The 20,298-nt window shown below is 44.8% G+C and overlaps 1 protein-coding gene across 6 annotated transcripts in view; it reads left to right on the plus strand.

Annotated features, from left to right (window-relative positions):
- The window catches only part of LOC141085596 (serine/threonine-protein kinase BRSK2-like), a 443,438-nt gene that overhangs the window by 208,715 nt on the left and 214,425 nt on the right, over positions 1 to 20,298 (plus strand). The gene's annotated exons all lie outside the window — the stretch shown is intronic.

Genomic DNA, 20,298 nt, shown 5'->3' on the forward strand with positions numbered 1-20,298 from the left:
ACCAAAGTTGGCTATCTTGTCATGGTCTTACTATTTTTAGCTTTAGGCCACAGGTGTGTACCTGGTTGTGTTTTATGCAAAGTATTTCACCTTTTAACAAAAGTTGTGTACATTGTTAGGAAATCACCAACAATAAACACAACTTTTTAGGTGAAATACTTTGCTTCAAACACAACCAGGAACACAACTGTGGCAAAAAGCTAAAATTTACCCACAGTTATATACCTGGTTTTGAATACCTTTTTACCTTTGAAATACCCTGTATTTAACCTTTTTTTTAAACATAGTTCGCCGCAGAAAGAAATGACAGACAACCATTGTGAAACGATAATTTAACTTTTATTTAAAATTTTTTTTTTGTAAAATGTTTTTAAAGTGCAAAAAACTTTTTTAATAAAGGTTTTAAACCCAATGGGCATTTTTATTAAAAAACACACATTACAAATCTGTGTAGTGTGGGGTGGAAATACTGCTGGAGGGGCTGCGGGACACTTCGACACTGGGTGTGTGGAGAGAGGACTGGGATCGTGGTGGGGAAGGAACAGTTAGAGGTGAAGGTGTGGAAAAAGCTACAGAATGGGTGGACATGTGGGAGGCAGAAGAGGTGGTGGGCGGTGGAGTGGAGGGTTGGGCAGGGACTGTAGGAGCAGATGATGTTGATGGAAAGTTGTATGGGGAAGGAGTTTGGTACGGGGAAGGAGTTTGGTACGGGGAAGGAGTTTGGTACGGGGAAGGAGTTTGGTACGGGGAAGTGGGGAGATGTCTGGTACTGGGGAGGTTGCTGGTACTGGTGAGGTTGCTGGTATGTAATAGGAGGGGGAGGATGGAAAGTGGCTGGAGGGGGTGCAGATGTAATAGGAGGGGGAGGATGGAAAGTGGCTGGAGGGGGTGCAGATGTAATAGGAGGGGGAGGATGGAAAGTGGCTGGAGGGGGTGCAGGTGGAGGAACTACAGTGGTGGGAGGTGGAGGTTGGGAGGTAACCTGCTGTAGAGCACCGTGGCACGAATGCATTACATGCATCTGCTGGGTAGGAGATAGTGTTGCCATGCGCTCCACAACAGACCTGAAAAAGGTGTGGTTTGGCGAAGATCTTGCTTCTGAATGCATGGTTTGCAGAAGTGTCTTCACCTCCAGAATGCTGGAGTTGATCTGCTGAAAGCCTGCGGAGATTTGCTCTGACAAGACTTTTAGACAGTTCTGGAAAGATGCATTCAGATGCAAGAACTCTTGCGCATAACTCTTTTCCTGACCCCTCTGCCGCTGCCTCCCAGTACCCGCAGGTGTACTAGAGGTGGCAGGGGCAGAAGGGTGGGGTAAAGGGAAAGCGATCTCCTCACCAGCAGCTTCATGTAATGTAGGCGGCCACGATGCTCCTGTGCTGGTGGATGGGACAGATGGGTCGAATGTGTGGGAAGGCTGGGAAGGTGCAGATGTACCGGGGCGGTCGAAGTGTCCCTCGGTGCCGGTCTCCTCAGGGATCGCCTCAGAAGGGTCCAATCGTGCAGGCTCCCGAGTGCTGCTCACCGTGCTGTGGAATAAAGAGAAAAAAAAACAATTAAAATACTGACATGGTATGGCCCTGGCTGAAAAAAAAAAGTTACATCTAACATTTTTTTTCACATGTGGTGTGTAATATTTACCTTCTAGTGACCATTGTTTCCCGGAGGAACGACAGGGCTTGTGCGTACTTGTACTTGCTCCTGCGTCCTCCAGATCCACTCGGGGCCCGCATCTCTTTATTGAACTCCTTCTTGAAACGATCCCTCACAGACCGCCACCGATTCACAATTCTGTTCCCTGAAACGAGAAAGGAGTGGTTAGTATACAACATCAGTGTTTCACAAACTCCAGTCCTCATGGTCCCCAGGGGTCATGTTTTCAGGATTTCCATAGTAAATAGAAATCCTGAACACATGATCCGTGGGGACCACGAGGACTGGAGTTCGGGAAACACTGGTTTACATCAAGCAACCGGTACTGTATATACTTACGCTCTTTAATCTGGGCCCGAACATCGAGGTCCTCCCAGCGGCCCACAAGGAGCGAACAGATTTCCTCCCAGAGTCGTCGGGTAACGATAAGGTCAGCGTGGCGGCGGTCAGCCATATTCCAGAGCGGCTCCCTTTCTCTGACGAGATCGATGAGGTGGTCCACATCGAGTCCTCCATCCTCACCGTCAGAGTCGGGAGCACGCTGTGAAGGCTGTTAAAGAAAAAGACAAAAATAACATAATTAGCCTCCACAAAAGAAATGAAATAAAAAGTGCAAAAAAACAAAGCAAAAATATTTATACTTACACGCTGTTGACCGCCGCGTTGCTGTCGCCGACGACCCTGGGAGGCACTGCGAGGACCTCTTGGCCGAGCACCATATTGGGAAGACTAGAGAAGAAAACAAAAAATGTTATGTCTTTGGATGTAGGCATTTGTTTGCTGTGTGTGGTCTGCAGAACATTGTTTTCTATGTGTTGTGTGTAGTGTGATGTTGTGTTTCTGCGTTTGATGCAAAAAACTTACCAATTGTGAGCCCACTCCAGGTGTCTGTCCACCCCTTCCTTCTTCTTCTGGGAGCTCCTCTTCATCTTGTGATTCCTGTTTTGAAATAAAAGGCAATGAATAGACATATATTACAGAGATGATGGATTTTGGAAATAAAAACTTACCGTCAAACGCTGACGATGCGAGGGAGGGCTCCCAGAAGAAGATGTGCTGTCCTGTTGATGGCCAGACTCCATGGCTGTGGGTATTGCTGCTGCTGTTGCTGCTGCCAGTGATGCCATTTCTGCTGCTGCTGCTGCTGCATCTCTTGGGCGGCTGTTGAATAAAGAGAAACAAAGGGCCAATGAATATCTTGATATTCCATGGCCCTAGTTTGGAGGAATGGGGGATTTGATAATTACCGTCTCTCATCTGCTGCTGGACTCCCCTCCTCAGCATGTTCCATTTGCTGCTCCATTTGGGGTGGTGGTGGTGCTGATGGTGCTGCAGTGGTCTCCTGCCTTCTCCTGCTGCGCTTGGTTGCTTTCTTGGGTGGCATGTTGGGTGTGGCTGTGGGTCCCACTGTCTTGCTTTTATATATGTCTTGTGGGCAGAGCTACTGAGCATGCTCAGACCAAAAAAACCGGATCCGGCCACCGGATCCGGCTTTCGCCGGATCAGGCGCATTGCGGCGCTCATAGGCTTTCATTGTGTGAAAAAGCCGGACGCGCCGGATCCGGCGGGTCCGGCTTTTTCGCCGGAGACAAAAAACGTTACAGTAGCCGTTTTTTCCAGACGCCGGATCGCGACACATTGCCGGATCCGGCGAAAACCGGATGAAACGCATGGCCATCCGGCGCGATCCGGCGCAAATGCAAGTCAATGGGGGGGAAACCGGATCCAGCATTGCATTTCGCCGGATCCGGTTTCTGTCAAAAGCGCCGGATCACGCCTGACGGCGAAAACCTGATGTGTGAAAGAGGCCTTAGTCCAACATTCACCTAAAGATGATTCTCTAATTTCACAATGGAGACGTGAATTCCACAGCCTTATCCATGACTATTCCCTGAACACAGTATGCACCAAAATATGGAGACTGTTCAGAGTCCTTAGGAAGCGTTTCTACTATTAGTTTTTGCTGAGTTTTTGACTAGTGATGAGTGAAAGTACTTCGGTGTGCTCGTATGTTATGTTTGAGTCCCCGTGACTGCATGTCTCGCGGCTGTTTGACAGGCGTAACAAGTGCAGGGATTGCCTTTTTGTTAGGTAATCCCTGCATGTGCTGCGGCTGTATGGATTTCAAATACATATCACACATCCTTAAAAAAAAAAAATCACATGGCACAGGAACAAAAAAAAGGAAGACGATGCGACATTTTGGCCATGATAGTCCTTTTTCAAGACAGCAATACAGATAATAAAAATCCAGCCATCCATTTTCTAAAGCAGCTATTAATAATTTACAGTACCGATTACAGTTTCCTATGTTACAGGACTGCAATGTATCCGTAAAACTCAATCTAGAATGTGGCTCCGTATGGCATCCAATTTTTTTCACGCAATTGTAACACCGGCAGACACCCTGGGAGGGTTGTTTCCGTGTCCCCAGATATTGTAGAAAAATGGAGATCCAGGTTGGGTGTGTGTAGTTTTACCTTAGGCTTCTTTTACACTTGCCGTGTTTTTTGCAGGCCGCAAAAATCTTCTCAGATTTCTTCAGGCCTTCGAAGTGATAAACAGGAAAGTACATGGGAGTGTCCTAGAAAAATACGGCTCCACAAATACGGTCTTCACGGTATACCGCAAAATCAACACACTGGGCAAGCTTCCGTTGTTTTTGCGGCCCCATTGATTTTCAATGGGAGCCCTGACCGTAAGCCGTGAAAAATATCAAGCAGGCTCGATATTTTTTCATGGCCGTAAATACGGCCCTCATGGCCATATGGCGTACGACACTCCTACAAATTTTTACAGCCCCATATAAATCTATAGGGGCCGCAAAAACGACCTGCAAAAACATGGCAAGTGTAATAGAAGCCTTAGAGGTACACCACTGCAGACCGTATGCTGCTACTCGATATGGCAGGCCATGACCACAAGGAGTGGAGATGAATGAGAGAGACCAGTTCAAAAATAGACTTTACTAAGCAAACTGGTGAAACGTATATACATCAGATAGCAGGCATAACACTTACATACATCTTCTGCACAATGGAGAGGCAGGAACTTCACGGTTACACGTGGTGGTGCACTCCTTCCATTACAGGTTGCTCTAAACAAACAGATCATAATGGAAGCCTCCATCTTCCCTTGTGAAGGCCGCACACACCTAGGTGTGTCGCTATGGCCCCTCACAACTATTCTCAACTTCCAATTGATGTGTGCCACATTCCCCTTGGTGTGCCACTGCATCTTTATACCTGATCAATTCCAGTTAGGAGAACACGTGCCCCAACCCGGCCAGTCTTCTCTATGACCCCCAAGTCTGGCTACACTTCTACCTCTTATCTAGAGTAGATAACATTTCCTGTAGGCCCCAAATTGCGGATCCTTCTACCACTTTATACTTGCTCACACTAGAACTTGCTACCCGAATATGGTCTCTCTTCTTCACACACAGCACCCTTTTCAATGCAGGTCTGCTGGACCATAGGTCCTTCCCTTTTCAATACTTTCCACTTACTGCCTAAAAAAAGAGGAAACTGAATTTCCTATGCCTATTTAAGTCCTCCCTTCATGAGCCTGTCCCAGTGGTTATCCCAGTCCACTGGATAGCTAAGAGCTACAGGCAGCAAAAGAGATAAAACATTTAAAACCTGGCAATGCATTATATCGCTAGAAGATCTTCAAAGGGGGGCGGGGGGGGAATATCGATGGCTTCTCCACCCTTTACACATTAAGACTTAAATGGGCAAGTCTCATTTGATTTACGGAAACTAATAGATACTGCGATTTATTTTTATTTATTTTTTTCCCCCCACACAGATTTAGTATGTGAAGAAAATTGTTCATCTGCACTGCCCCATTGAATAACATTGGTCCGAGTGCAATTTTTTTTTTTTTTCACGGATAGCATGCGGACCGAAAATACGGTTGTGTGAACGAGCCCTATGACTCAGAGGAAGCTTGGAAATTCTGACTACATATGAGCTCATCTGTTAAAACTATGTGTTCATACATTTGGATATAGCTAGTAAATATGCCATGGTTGCAGGGGGCCTCTAAACAGATCTTGCATGGTAATCTGCCCCTCATTTGCACCATTAACCAGAAATGGGTGATACTTATTGCCTGTTTACATCAGAGTTTAATTTATGTTTAGCGAGTACACTAGTGTAGATCGCAACTCACTGTGCACCATTAGTCAGATAATGGGCAAACGTCTGGCCAATTAGTATACCAAAAAAGGTATGAAATACTATATTACACTATTTGACTATATGGACTACAATGCCAACATAATTTTAACCCCTTAGGCTGGTTTCACATTTGCGTTTTTTTGCGCTGGAAAAAAACGCATACGTGCGCATGCGTTTTTTCCCCTATATTTAACATGGGTGCGCATACCTGCGCGCTGGCATGCGCACGTATGCGATTTTCATGCGCTGCGTTTTTTTGGGGTGTGCGTTTGTATTTTCCAGACGCAGCATGTTGCATTTTTTGGCCCTGCAAAAAAGCGCATGCGCACGTTTTGCGCTAAAAATGGCCATTATAGCCTATGGATGCGCATACGTGCGCATTGGCATGCTTATGTATGCGTTTTTTTGCACATGCGATTTTTTTTTTTAACATTAGTTTAGACAATGGAATTTAGGGGTTTGGGTTAGAGTTAGGGTTAGTTAAGGGGTTTAGGGTTAGGGTTAGGGTTAGCGTTAGGGTCAGGGTTAGGGTTAGGATCAGGGTATGGTTTGGTTAAGGGTTAGGGTATGGTTTGGTTAAGGGTTAGGGTTAGGGTATGGTTTGGTTAAGGGTTAGGGTTAGGGTTAGGGTATGGTTTGGTTAAGGGTTAGGGTTAGGGTCAGGGTCAGGGTTAGGGTTAGGATCAGGGTATGGTTTGGTTAAGGGTTAGGGTTAGGGTCAGGGTTAGGGTTAGGGTTAGGGTTAGGGTCAGGGTTAGGGTATGGTTTGGTTAAGGGTTAGGGTTAGGGTTAGGGTATGGTTTGGTTAAGGGTTAGGGTTAGGGTCAGGGTATGGTTTGGTTAAGGGTTAGGGTTAGGGTATGGTTTGGTTAAGGGTTAGGGTTAGGGTTAGGGTTAGGGTATGGTTTGGTTAAGGGTTAGGGTTAGGGTTAGGGTATGGTTTGGTTAAGGGTTAGGGTTTGGGTTAGGGTCAGGGTTAGGGTTAGGGTATGGTTTGGTTAGGGTTAGGGTTAGTAAAGTCATGGTTTGGGTTAGTGTGAGGGGCCACCTAATGTTTGGAAAAAACGCAAACGCGGTAAAAACACACTAAAAACGCTTACAAACGCATAAAAACGCTGCGTTTTTTTCATGCATGCTCATAAAAATGCTTGAAAAAAACGCAGCAGTTGTATGCTTTTGTATGCGTTTTTTCAATGCGTTTTTTTGCGGGAAAAACGCGCTGCAAAAAAAAGCAAGTGTGAAACTAGCCTTAGTGACGGAGCCAAATTTTAAAAATCTGACCAATGTCTCTTTATGTGCTGATAACTCTGGAATGCTTCGACAAATTCAAGTGATTTTGAGATTGTTTTTTCGTGACACATTATACTTTATGATAATGGTAAATATAGGTCAATATGTTTTGTGTTTATTTATAAAAAATATCAGAAATTTGACAAATATTAAAAAAAAAAATAGCAATTTTCAAACTTTGAATGATTATCCCTTTAATCCAGATGGTCATACTATAGCAAAGCATTAATAAATAATATTGCCCACATGTCTGCTTTACATCATCATCATTTGTAAAATGCTATTTTATTTTGTTTGCATTTTAAGAGGTTTAAAAATGTAACAGCAATTTTTGTAACTTTTTCAAAGAAATTTACTAAATTATTTTTTTAGGGCTCTATCCAGGTTTGAAGTGACTTTAAGGGTCCAATATATTGGGAAACCCCCAAAAGTGATAGCATTTTAAAAACCGCACTCCCTGACATACTGAAAACTGCTGTCAGGTAGTTTATTAAGCCCTCAGGTGCTTTTCAGGAATTAAGACAAAGTGGCATGATGGGAATGAAAAAGTTGATTTTTACCATCTAAACGTCGCTGACTTTTGAACAGGTCAGTATAGCCGGCAGACTCTAAGGCCGCTATTTGCTCATGAATTGCCATGGCAAACATCAGGACCACACAATCATGATCTCAGGGTGCCGATAGGGGTAAAGAGGGAGAAAACACACTCTTTTAAACATTTTTATGATATAGTCACTATTGACATCAGAATCTAAGGGGTTAAACAGATATGGACTGTGACAACACTGATCGTTTGTGATGCAGCAAGTTGTCAGCCGACAGCTGCTGGATTGTCACCTGTATGGGAATGCTAGTCTCTTATACCTCAGGTCAGTTAAAAGACGCATTGACGGTCATTAAGGGGTTAAAGCAGTAGTCCTCCTTGTTCTAGTGATTGGTCGGAATCCCATTAATTTTACCAGCGTCAATATAACATTTGTCACCCCTAGATCTTGCATCATAATTAGTGTTGAGCATTCCGATACCGCAAGTATCGGGTATCGGCCGATACTTGCTGTATCGGAATTCCGATACCGACTTCCGATATTTTTTCAATATCGGAATTCGGCATCGGAATCGGAGGTTCAAAATGATTGACAGCCTGACGTCATCATGATGCGCGGTGTGTGCGCATCATGATGCGCCGTCATTTCGGGCCTTCCGGGGGTCTCTGCCGGCCTGCCGGGGGGCTGTGCCGGCCTGCCGGGGGGCTGTGTGGACTGCCCGGGGTCTGTACCGGCCTGCCGGGGGGCTGTGCCGGCCTGCCGGTGGTCTGTGCACCCTGTGGGGGTCTGTACCGGCCTGCCGGGGGGCTGTGCCGGCCTGCCGGTGGTCTGTGCACCCTGTGGGGGTCTGTACCGGCCTGCCGGGGGGCTGTGCCGGCCTGCCGGGGGGCTGTGCTGATGTCCGGGGGTCTGTGCAAGCATCGTCCGATGGGACTACAAGTCCCATCTGGCGATGCCTGCTACCATGACAGTGATTGACACATTAGCCAATGATGGGACAGTAGTAGTCCCATCATCCGGCTAATGTGTTAAATGTTAAAAAAAAAAAAAAAAATACTACATACATACTACATGCATGCTACATACATACTACATGCTACATACATACTACATGCATACTACATGCATGCTACATACATACTACATATATACTACATGCATGCTACATACATACTACATGCTACATACATACTACATGCTACATACATACTACATGCTACATACATACTACATATATACTACATACATGCTACATACATGCTACATACATACTGCATACTACATACATACTACATACATACTACATGCTACATACATACTACATGCATGCTACATACATACTACATATATACTACATGCATGCTACATACATACTACATGCTACATACATACTACATGCTACATACATACTACATGCTACATACATACTACATGCTACATACATACTACATGCTACATACATACTACATATATACTACATACATGCTACATACATGCTACATACATACTGCATACTACATACATACTACATACATACTACATACATACTACATGCATACTACATACATACTACATGCTACATACATACTACATGCATGCTACATGCATGCTACATACATACTACATGCTACATACATACTACATGCATGCTACATACATACTACATGCTACATACATACCACATACATACTACATACATACTACATGCTACATACATACTACATATATACTACATGCATGCTACATACATACTACATGCTACATACATACCACATACATACTACATACATGCTACATGCTACATATATACTACATACATACTACATACATACTACATACATACTACATGCATGCTACATACATACTACATGCATGCTACATACATACTACATGCATGCTACATACATACTACATGCATGCTACATACATACTACATGCTACATACATACCACATACATACTACATACATACTACATGCTACATACATACTACATATATACTACATGCATGCTACATACATACTACATACATACCACATACATACTACATACATGCTACATGCTACATACATACTACATATATACTACATACATACTACATACATACTACATGCATACTACATGCATGCTACATACATACTACATGCATGCTACATACATGCTACATGCTACATACATACCACATACATACTACATACATACTACATGCTACATACATACTACATATATACTACATGCATGCTACATACATACTACATGCTACATACATACCACATACATACTACATACATACTACATATATACTACATGCATGCTACATACATACTACATATATACTACATGCATGCTACATACATACTACATACATACTACATGCTACATACATACCACATATATACTACATACATACAATACATTCATACAATACATACATAGACATACAGTACATATAACATAGAGTAACATACTTACCAATACTTGTCACATTGTTCCCCGAAGCCATTGTCTTTTCCGGAATAAATATTAACATAACAAACCACAAAAATACTCACCCACGATCCGAAGCAGTCCACGAGTGTGTCCCACGACGATCTTGGGTAGAGAACGGCAGCATCAGCTGTTGCTGCCGTTCTCTACGGGCTGCAGGAATCCAATGACGGAAGGTAGGTATCCTTCCGCACTGTATTCCTCCGCCACTTAAAAAAAAAAAAAAGTCCCTAGTCTCACTTTATGCCATTGCTGCGTGGGAAATTCCCACACAGCAATGGCATAAAGTGAGACTAGGGACTTTTTTTTTTTTTTTTAAGTGGCGGAGGAATACAGTGCGGAAGGATACCTACCTTCCGTCATTGGATTCCTGCAGCCCGTAGAGAACGGCAGCAACAGCTGATGCTGCCGTTCTCTACCCAAGATCGTCGTGGGACACACTCGTGGACTGCTTCGGATCGTGGGTGAGTATTTTTGTGGTTTGTTATGTTAATATTTATTCCGGAAAAGACAATGGCTTCGGGGAACAATGTGACAAGTATTGGTAAGTATGTTACTCTATGTTATATGTACTGTATGTCTATGTATGTATTGTATGAATGTATTGTATGTAGTATGTATGTAGTATATATGTGGTATGTATGTAGCATGTAGTATGTATGTAGTATGTATGTAGCATGCATGTAGCATGCAGTATGTATGTAGCATGCATGTAGTATATATGTAGTATGTATGTGGTATGTATGTAGCATGTAGTATGTATGTAGCATGCATGTAGTATGTATGTAGCATGCATGTAGTATGTATGTAGTATGTATGTAGCATGTAGTATGTAGCATGCATGTAGTATATATGTAGTATGTATGTAGCATGTAGTATGTATGTAGCATGCATGTAGTATATATGTAGTATGTATGTAGCATGTAGTATGTAGCATGCATGTAGTATATATGTAGTATGTATGTAGCATGTAGTATGTATGTATGTAGCATGTAGTATGTATGTAGCATGCATGTAGTATATATGTAGTATGTATGTAGCATGTAGTATGTATGTAGCATGCATGTAGTATATATGTAGTATGTATGTAGCATGTAGTATGTATGTAGCATGCATGTAGTATATATGTAGTATGTAGCATGTAGTATGTATGTAGCATGCATGTAGTATGTATGTAGCATGCATGTAGTATGTATGTGGTATGTATGTAGCATGTAGTATGTATGTAGCATGTATGTAGTATATATGTGTTATGTATGTAGCATGTAGCATGCATGTAGCATGCATGTAGTATGTATGTAGTATGTATGTATGTAGCATGCATGTAGTATGTATGTAGCATGTAGTATGTATGTAGCATGCAGTATGTATGTAGCATGCATGTAGTATGTATGTAGTATATATGTAGTATGTATGTTGCATGTAGTATTTATGTAGTATGAATGTAGCATGTATGTAGTATGCATGTTGTATGTATGTAGCATGTATGTAGCATGTAATTTTTTATTTTTTTTTTAACATTTAACACATTAGCCGGATGATGGGACTACTACTGTCCCATCATTGGCTAATGTGTCAATCACTGTCATGGTAGCAGGCATCGCCCGATGGGACTTGTAGTCCCATCGGACGATGCCTGCACAGACCCCCGAAGCCTGCACAGACCACCGGCAGGCCGGCACAGCCCCCCGGAGCCTGCACAGACCACCGGCAGGCCGGCACAGCCCCCCGGCAGGCCGGCACAGCCCCCCGGAGCCTGCACAGCCCCCCGGCAGGCCGGCACAGCCCCCTGGCAGGCCGGCACAGCCCACCGGAGCCTGCACAGCCCCCCGGCAGGCCGGCACAGACCACCGGAGGCTGCACAGACCCCCTGGCAGGCCGGCACAGCCCCCCGAAAGGCCCGTACAGACCCCAGAGAGGCTGTACAAGGCAAAAACAGGGTTTTTCTTATTCCGATACCGGAAGTCCCATAGACTTGAATGGGACTTCCGGTATCGGAATCGGCGATACCGATACTTTTTTTAAAGATCGGCCGATCCATTCCGATCCGATACTTTGAAGTATCGGACGGTATCGCTCAACTCTAATCATAATGGGAGGCATTTATTTTTTGCCATCTGTTATGCTCTCTTACTTCTGTGTAGATTGAAGAGACTTATGCAAGGTTTAATGGGAATTGGTCAGCATGATTTCACACCCCAAAATATTTATATGTGCTGTGATAAAACACTCCGGGATCGCCTTTGCTGGGGTCAAAGGTCACGTGCGTTCAGCATGGAACTCAGGCGCAGAGCTGGGATTCGGGTATAACTGACACTGGATCAGGTTTATTAATGGTGAAAGCAATGCATAAAGAAATAAAACATAAAACAAATCCTTGCCTGTCCGGCACTAACTAAACAAAGTACAACCTATCTACCAACTGGCGGGCTTCTCCCGTCCAGCCAAACCACAGTTGCAGTGGGCACTGCTTCCACTCACGTGTGTCTCTCACACAGACAGGCTCTCTGTGTTCCCAGGCTGAGACACTCACACAACCACCTGGCATCCTTTTATATCCACCTCCCATTATTCATTAGCAAGCAGGTGCGATACTGACCAGACTAGGCCACATAGGAAAGGAATCTGGGCGAGATATACCTGCCCTCATCCACTATTCCCACATGATTCTCACAGTGCATGTAGCTCTTTCAAAGACAAGTTCCGCAATAGCTTTACATGTCCAGTCAGTTACAGTTATTGAAAAATCAGCATTTGAATTGATATGCAAATTAGGCTGAAGGACTATGGTAGATCTGAAGTCTCTGTCAATCTAGCTCTATTCCCATATACAGCGCGTGAAACAAGTATCGAGCAAGTCACCAATTTTCAAAGTAAATATATTTCTTAAGGTGTTATTGACATGAAATTCTCACCAAATGTCGGGAGCAATCCATCCAATCCACGCAGGCAAAAAAATTAAACCATAGATGTTAAGTTATGACTAATAATGAGAAACGTCACAGGGAAAATGTATTTGTGGGGGGAACCACTGTTTGGGCACATGTCAGGGCTTGGAAGGGAAGTAGAAACCCCCCACAAGTGACCCCATTTTGGAAATTAGACCCCCCAAGGAACTTATCTATGTCTGATGAGCACTTTGAACCCCCAAGTGCTTCACAGAAGTTTATAACGCAGAGCCGTGAAAATAACAAATCTTTTTTTTCCACAAAAATAATTTTTTAGCCCACAATTTTTTATTTTCCCAAGGGTAATAGGAGAAATTAGATCCCCAAAGTTGTTGTGCAATTTGTTCAGAGTACACTGATACCCCATATGTTGGGGTAAACCACTGTTTAGGCACACGTCGGGGTTTGGAAGGGAGGGAGTACCGTTTGACTTTTTGAACACAAAATTGGCTGGAATCAATGGTGGCACCATGTCGTGTTTGGAGACCCCCTGATGTGCCTAAACAGTGGAAACCCCTCAATTCTAACTCCAACCCTAACCCCAACACACCCCTAACCACAACCCTAACCCCAACACATCCCTAACCCTAACCATAACCCTAACCCCAACACACCCCTAACCCTAATTCTGCCTTCAGGCATACTGACACGATGTGCAATCCAGCATGCAGTACAAACCTCAGCTCTGTCTTCCAAAATAAGCAGACTGTTCTCTGTAGTCTAACTTGTTTATTTGTGAAGAGTATAGAACATGCGCGGTAAAACTACAAGGAATACAAATAACATGCATAAGTATTGGGCAGATGATCACATCTAACACAATCACAGAAGTGTAAATTGACATGCAAACATTACATAGGAATACATGTATGATTACATTTACTGAGAACTGGCAACTAAAGGGTTAATGACATCTCTTGGCTGCTAGACCGTAAATAACACCTCTCTGAATCACTGCATTGAAAGAAAACACTGACTCTTACCAGATACGCTTTAGCTGGGTAGTGACTCAAGTAGAGAAGTTGCAGGAAAAACACAGGTTACACAGGAGGACAAAATAACATGTGCATCCTATGAGATCCACAGAAGCAAAATGGCCCTTCTTCATCCCAGAATACATTGCTTCCTTCCCACAAAGCACTGCTTTAATCCCATAGTGCATTGCTTCTGTTAAAGTCACAGGCTTTATAATGCTATTGAAGACACTGCTATAAATTCAGCCACCACTAGATGGTGCTATAATTAACCCAGCAATAATAAAACATTATTTGCCCTATTAAGAGGGCAGAACACTAATCCCAACCCTAACCACAAGCCTAACCATAATCACAACCCTAATTCCAACCCTAACTCTAATTCCAACCCTAACCCTAATTGCAACTCTAATCCTAATTGCAACCCTAACCCTAATAGAAAAATAAAAATATTTTATTTACTTTATTATTTGTCCCTACCTATGGGGGTGATAAGGGTAGGTGATTTACTATTTTTTTTATTTTGAACACTGTGATAGGATCTATCACAGTGATCAAAATGAATGAATGGAATCTGACGCTTGGCAGATTTGACGGGCGCACTGCGCATGCGCCCGTCATTTTGGTAGATGGTGACGCCCATCACCGATGGCGGCAGGACACCGGGTGCAACAGCGGGACTCGGAGGGTACGGGGGCAGGAGGGGGGTGATCGGAAGGCGGGGGAGCGGAGGGAAGGGGGAGCCGATGCAACCGTCTGTCAGTGGCGGGGGCAGATCTCCCCATCAGTCGGTGTGAGGGGGTCAGATAACTGTCTCCAGCCATGGCCAATGATATTTCAGCATCGGCCATGGCTGGATTGTAATATTAGTAATATTTCATCAATGAAATCTGATTAATCACTCAGATTGGCTGTTGAAAGTGAAATAGCCAATCAGAGAGATCGTAGCCTTGGGGGGGGCAAAGCCACCCCCCTGGGGTGAAGCACAAAGGGTCCTGTATCTGCAGGTCGGGTGACCTTTCAGTTACCCCAGTCACCCAACCCGCAGGAACGTGATTTATACCATGACGCCTACGTAGGTGTCATGGGTCATAATGGTACAGGTTTTCATGGGTCGGGAAGGGGTTAAAAAGCATGTTCAAGCACGTTTAAAGTTTGCTCTGCAATGCCTCTAAAGAAGAACCTGTTGTGGGGTTCGAAACGCGTAAGGCGTGGGGGTCTTCTTCCCCTGTTTTTATTATGAAAATACGTGAATAAAGTTTCCTGTGGATTTTATCAAGTCTTCAGTGCCAGATCTTCCTTCTCTTCTTACATTTGATACACATGGTGGTCAGCCATTTGATCCATAGGCACGACCGGCTTACAGGACTATTTTTGGTGAGCACAAATCCATTTCCCTTTTCCTATTTTTTCAAGTTCATCCTATGAGATACACAGAAGCAAAATGGCCCTTCTTCATCCCAGAATACATTGCTTCCTTCCCAAAAAGCATTGCTTTAGTCCCATAGTGCATTGCTTCTGCTAAAGTCACAGGCTTTATAATGCTATTGAAGACAATGCTATAAATTCAGCCACCACTAGATGGTGCTATAATTTTCCCAGCAATAATAAAACATTCTTTGCCCTATTAAGAGGGCAGAACACTCCCCGCTTAGCATTATCTAATGCCACTTACAGGCTCTTTAGGCGAAAGCAATAGAATTAGCTCGGCAACTTGTCTGAGCAATAGTTTACTCTCCTCAGCCTTCCAGACTTTGACCTCGACCTTGCGCACCTTCTCATCTTTGCTTGAGAACACCTTGGTGATGATGCCACTCATTTCGATGTGACTGACTGTCCTTCATGAGCACAATATCACCGGGTTTGATGTTCAGCTTGTCGATCTCCCACTAATTCCTAGGCTGTAAGGTGGAGAGGTATTGCTTTCTCCATCTGTCCCAGAAAGTATTGGAGAGACTTTGAACTTGTCTCCATTGACGTCTGTAGAGGTCCTTGCTGCTGAATTCTCCCAGTGGAGTGCTAGGAGTGTCGATTTTCTGAGTGAGTAATATGGCGGGAGTGAGAATGGTTGGATCTTCAGCATCACTGGAGAGTGTAGTCAATAGTCTGGCGTTTATGATGGCCGAAACTTCTGCCAAGAATGTAGTCAAACCTTCGTGTGTGAGTCTTGTGCTACCTTCTTGCAAGAAGATAGCGTCTAAGATTCTGTGTGCTCTTCCTATCATCCTCTCCCAAGCACCTCCCATGTGAGAAGAGTGTGGAAAATTGAAGGTCCAGGTACATCCCTGTTCACTCAGGTATCCTTCCACACTGGTAATGTCTAGGTTGGAAGGAATTTGGAGTTCTCTCACTGCTCCTACGAAACTTGTGCCTCTGTCAGAGCGAATGTGTTTCACGGTGCCTCTGATGGCAATGAAACATCGGAGTGCATTTATGAAACTTGATGTGTCCATGGATTCAATCACTTCGATGTGGATAGCTCTGATGGACATGCAGGTAAACATAACTGCCCAGCATTTTGCGTTGGCTTGGGCTCTTCTGGTGTGCCGTGCAACCACAGACTACGGCCCGAATACATCCAGTCCAACGTTGGTAAAGGGAGGATCCATACTAAGTCTGTCTGATGGGAGATTGGCCATCTTTGGGCTTTGAGTCATGCCACGGAGTTTGCGTCAAGTTACACAGTTGAAGATGAGATTACTCACACATCTCTTTGCTCCGACTATCCATAGTCCAGCAGTTCATAGTTTCCCTTCGGTAAACAATCGGCCGTGATGTTTCACCAAAACATGATGGTGCTGTACGAGCAGAGTAGTCACATGATGATGGCCAGGAATTATTACAGGGTGTTTTTCCATGAATTCCACCTTGGCTTTCTGAAGACGACCTCCAATTCGTATCAGCTCATTTTGGTCAACAATTGGATCAAGCTTTTTCAAGACACTGTCTCTAGAAATGGGTTGACCTTTGTTAAGGTTGTCTATTTCTTTGGCATAACAGTCGCGCTGTATGGTACGAATTATTGTGTTTTTGGTGTTTTCCAGGTTAGGAGCGGTAAATGCATGTTTACAATGGTGCCAACCTTTACAAGACTTCTGACTGGTGGGTAAGCGTTGCCCCTCGGGTCTAAATGGTAGAGGGGCTCTCCAACTCTTTGACTCATCTCTTACCATGTCAGTAACTGTGATTACAACTCGGTGACGCACCCTAATAGTGGATGTAGGAGATGACTGCGCTGTTACTGAAAATAATCCCTATATAAAGACCAACATGGATATTACCACAATATGGTCAGTGGTAAATACCAGTCCTACAAAACATATGTGATTACTGCACAGGTATAGTTGGTGTCTTACCGCTGACGTTCTTTCTGATGGAATCGGTCACTTTTCACATCTTTTCCATCTGGCCCAGACCGACATGACAACTCCTCCAGCCACGGCTCTGCTACAGAGAATACAACAACGACACGTTTCACTTCTCATATTCCAGCCCCATCACCATTTATCCCCAACCTGCACAAACCACTCATCCTGCTGATACCCCAATGCTGAGCCGCTGCTGCCGTATGTGTCCCTATTACAGCACCTGATACCCCAATGCTGAGCCTCTGCTGCCGTATGTGTCCCTATTACTGCACCTGATACCCCAATGCTGAGCCTCTGCTGCCGTATGTGTCCCTATTACTGCACCTGATACCCCAATCCTTAGCCTCTGCTGCCGTATGTGTCCTTATTACTGCACCTGATACCCCAATACTGAGCCTCTGCTGCCGTATGTGTCCTATTACTGCTCCTGATACCCCAATGCTGAGCCGCTGCTGCCGTATGTGTCCCTATTACTGCACCTGATACCCCAATGCTGAGCCTCTGCTGCCGTATGTGTCCCTATTACTGCACCTGATACCCCAATCCTTAGCCTCTGCTGCCGTATGTGTCCTTATTACTGCACCTGATACCCCAATACTGAGCCTCTGCTGCCGTATGTGTCCTATTACTGCTCCTGATACCCCAATGCTGAGCCGCTGCTGCCGTATGTGTCCCTATTACTGCACCTGATACCGCAGTACTGAGCTGCTGCTGCCGTATGTGTCCCTATTACTGCACCTGATACCCCAATACTGAGCCGCTGCTGCCATGTGTGTCCCTATTACTGCACCTGATACCCCCTATACACACGGCTCTGCCCCGTACACGCTGTACACATGCGGCTCCGCTCCGTAAACCTTGTACACACCTGGCTCCGCTCTGTACACCTTGTACATACACGGCTCTGCTCCACACACACGCGGCTACGCACCATACACCTCGTACACATACGGCTCAAATCCGTACACCTTGCACACACGGCTCCACTCCGTACACGCCGCACACACACGGCTCTGCTTCGTACACCTCATACACACATGGCTCTGCTCTGTACACCCCAACCCGTACACACACGGCACCGCTCCTCTGTACACCTCATACATGCATATCTCTGCTCCGTACACCTTCTACACACACGGCTCCGCTCTCTACACCTCATACACACACAGCTCTGCTACATCCACCCTGTAAACCAATCCTGACCCCACAAAGAAAGTTACTTCACCTCATCCAGCACCATGACAACCAGCACAGCAGAGCCCTTTGCTGAAGCCCCTGATCATGTGACCCCCCTGACTCCGCCCCTCCTGTGACCTCATCACAGGTCCTGTGCGCACAGAAAAGCTCAGGACAACATTGCTGCCTGTGAGGTGGGGGGCCCACTTGTGGCATCGGGGCCCCCCGCCGCCTTCTCAGGTTCCCATAGCGGCTGGGCGGCAGAGTAGGGAGATCGATTCTCCCTGCTCTGCCGCAGAATGTAACTGTATGGGCGCACTGTGCACGCCGATACAGTTAGAGTAGCGTAGCTCAGTGGGCCCCTCAGAGCTCGGGGCCTGGGGCAACCACCCCCTCTGCCCCCCCGGTAGCTACGCTACTGGTTCCTGGAGCCGTTTATACATTCTCTAGTCTTGTGGACTTGTAGAATATCTCTCCCCAGAAGTAGAGCTATTGGGGTTCCTGGATCTAGTTCAGGTATCAGGTGAGCTATACGCTTTAGATGGGGGTGATATGTCGCCACCTCCCGTGAAGGTATTTCTGACCTGCTGTCAGGAATCTGGTTGCACTCCAGGATGGTCGGTAGTGATAGGCAGATTACTTTTCTCCCCGCCATCTCAACGGTACCTGAACACGTCCTCAGGGTGTAGGGAGAACCAGGGCTTACGATGCTGAAGTTGTCAAAGAAGATGGACCTGGCTAGAGACCTGTTATTTTGGTCATCCAGGATTGCATAAATCTTGAAGGCTTTGTCCTTGCGGCCTGCAGGTTAGACTCGGACAAGTTAGATTTTTGAACAGGACCTTCTTCCTGTGAGTCCTCTACAGATCTCAGTACGTTTAGAGCTGACCTCAGGGGTGTCTTCGTCAGTGTCCTTCTGCTTCCCATCGTGCTCGTCTGCTTGCGATAACACTCGTGGAGGTGATCCAGGGTGCAAGGCTGTATTGTGATCCATGCTGCTGCATTCTGCACATTTCACGCTAGCTTCACAGTTTCTGGCAAAGTGAGAGGTTGCGACACAACATTTGAAGCAGATGTTGTTCTCCTTGAGGAAACCTTTAAGATCCTCTAAAGACTTCTCCCTGAAGGCTCTGCATTTTAGTAGAGGATGTGGTTTCTTGTGTAGAGGACAATATTTACTAACATCCTGAGGTTTGCTCTCACATGGAGGGGTTTTATTCACCTTGTGAGGAGGGTCTATGGAATCAATGTTAGTTTTCTGGATTGCCACGGGTGTCTTACAGGGTTTGACACCAGTGGCAGTGGAACACGACAGAGTAAAATAAAAACTAGGGTAATTTCTAATCCTAGATTGTTTGGTGACAAAATCAACAAATACAGTGAAAGGTGGAAATGATACATTATGATAGTGTTTATACTCTGAGTTTCTGTACTATCAGATTGACACCCCTAGCGGTATCTAAGAATGCCAATCCGGGCAAGTCTTCCTGCTGAGCAACCTGCAACTCATTCAATAAATCTCTCAGTTCTCTAAGCTTTAGATAATCTTTAGGTCCTATCTTAGGAAAATCCTCAATTCTTTTATATAAAGCATTCTCTATGACTTCTACTGACCCATAGCATTCATCAAGTCTTTCCCACACTTTATGTAGGGCTGTGCGAGGATGTTTTACA

Source organism: Dendrobates tinctorius, unplaced genomic scaffold, assembly GCF_039654945.1.
Source record: "Dendrobates tinctorius isolate UK_male_01 unplaced genomic scaffold, ASM3965494v1 ptg000028l, whole genome shotgun sequence".
Taxonomy (NCBI): Eukaryota; Metazoa; Chordata; class Amphibia; order Anura; family Dendrobatidae; genus Dendrobates; species Dendrobates tinctorius.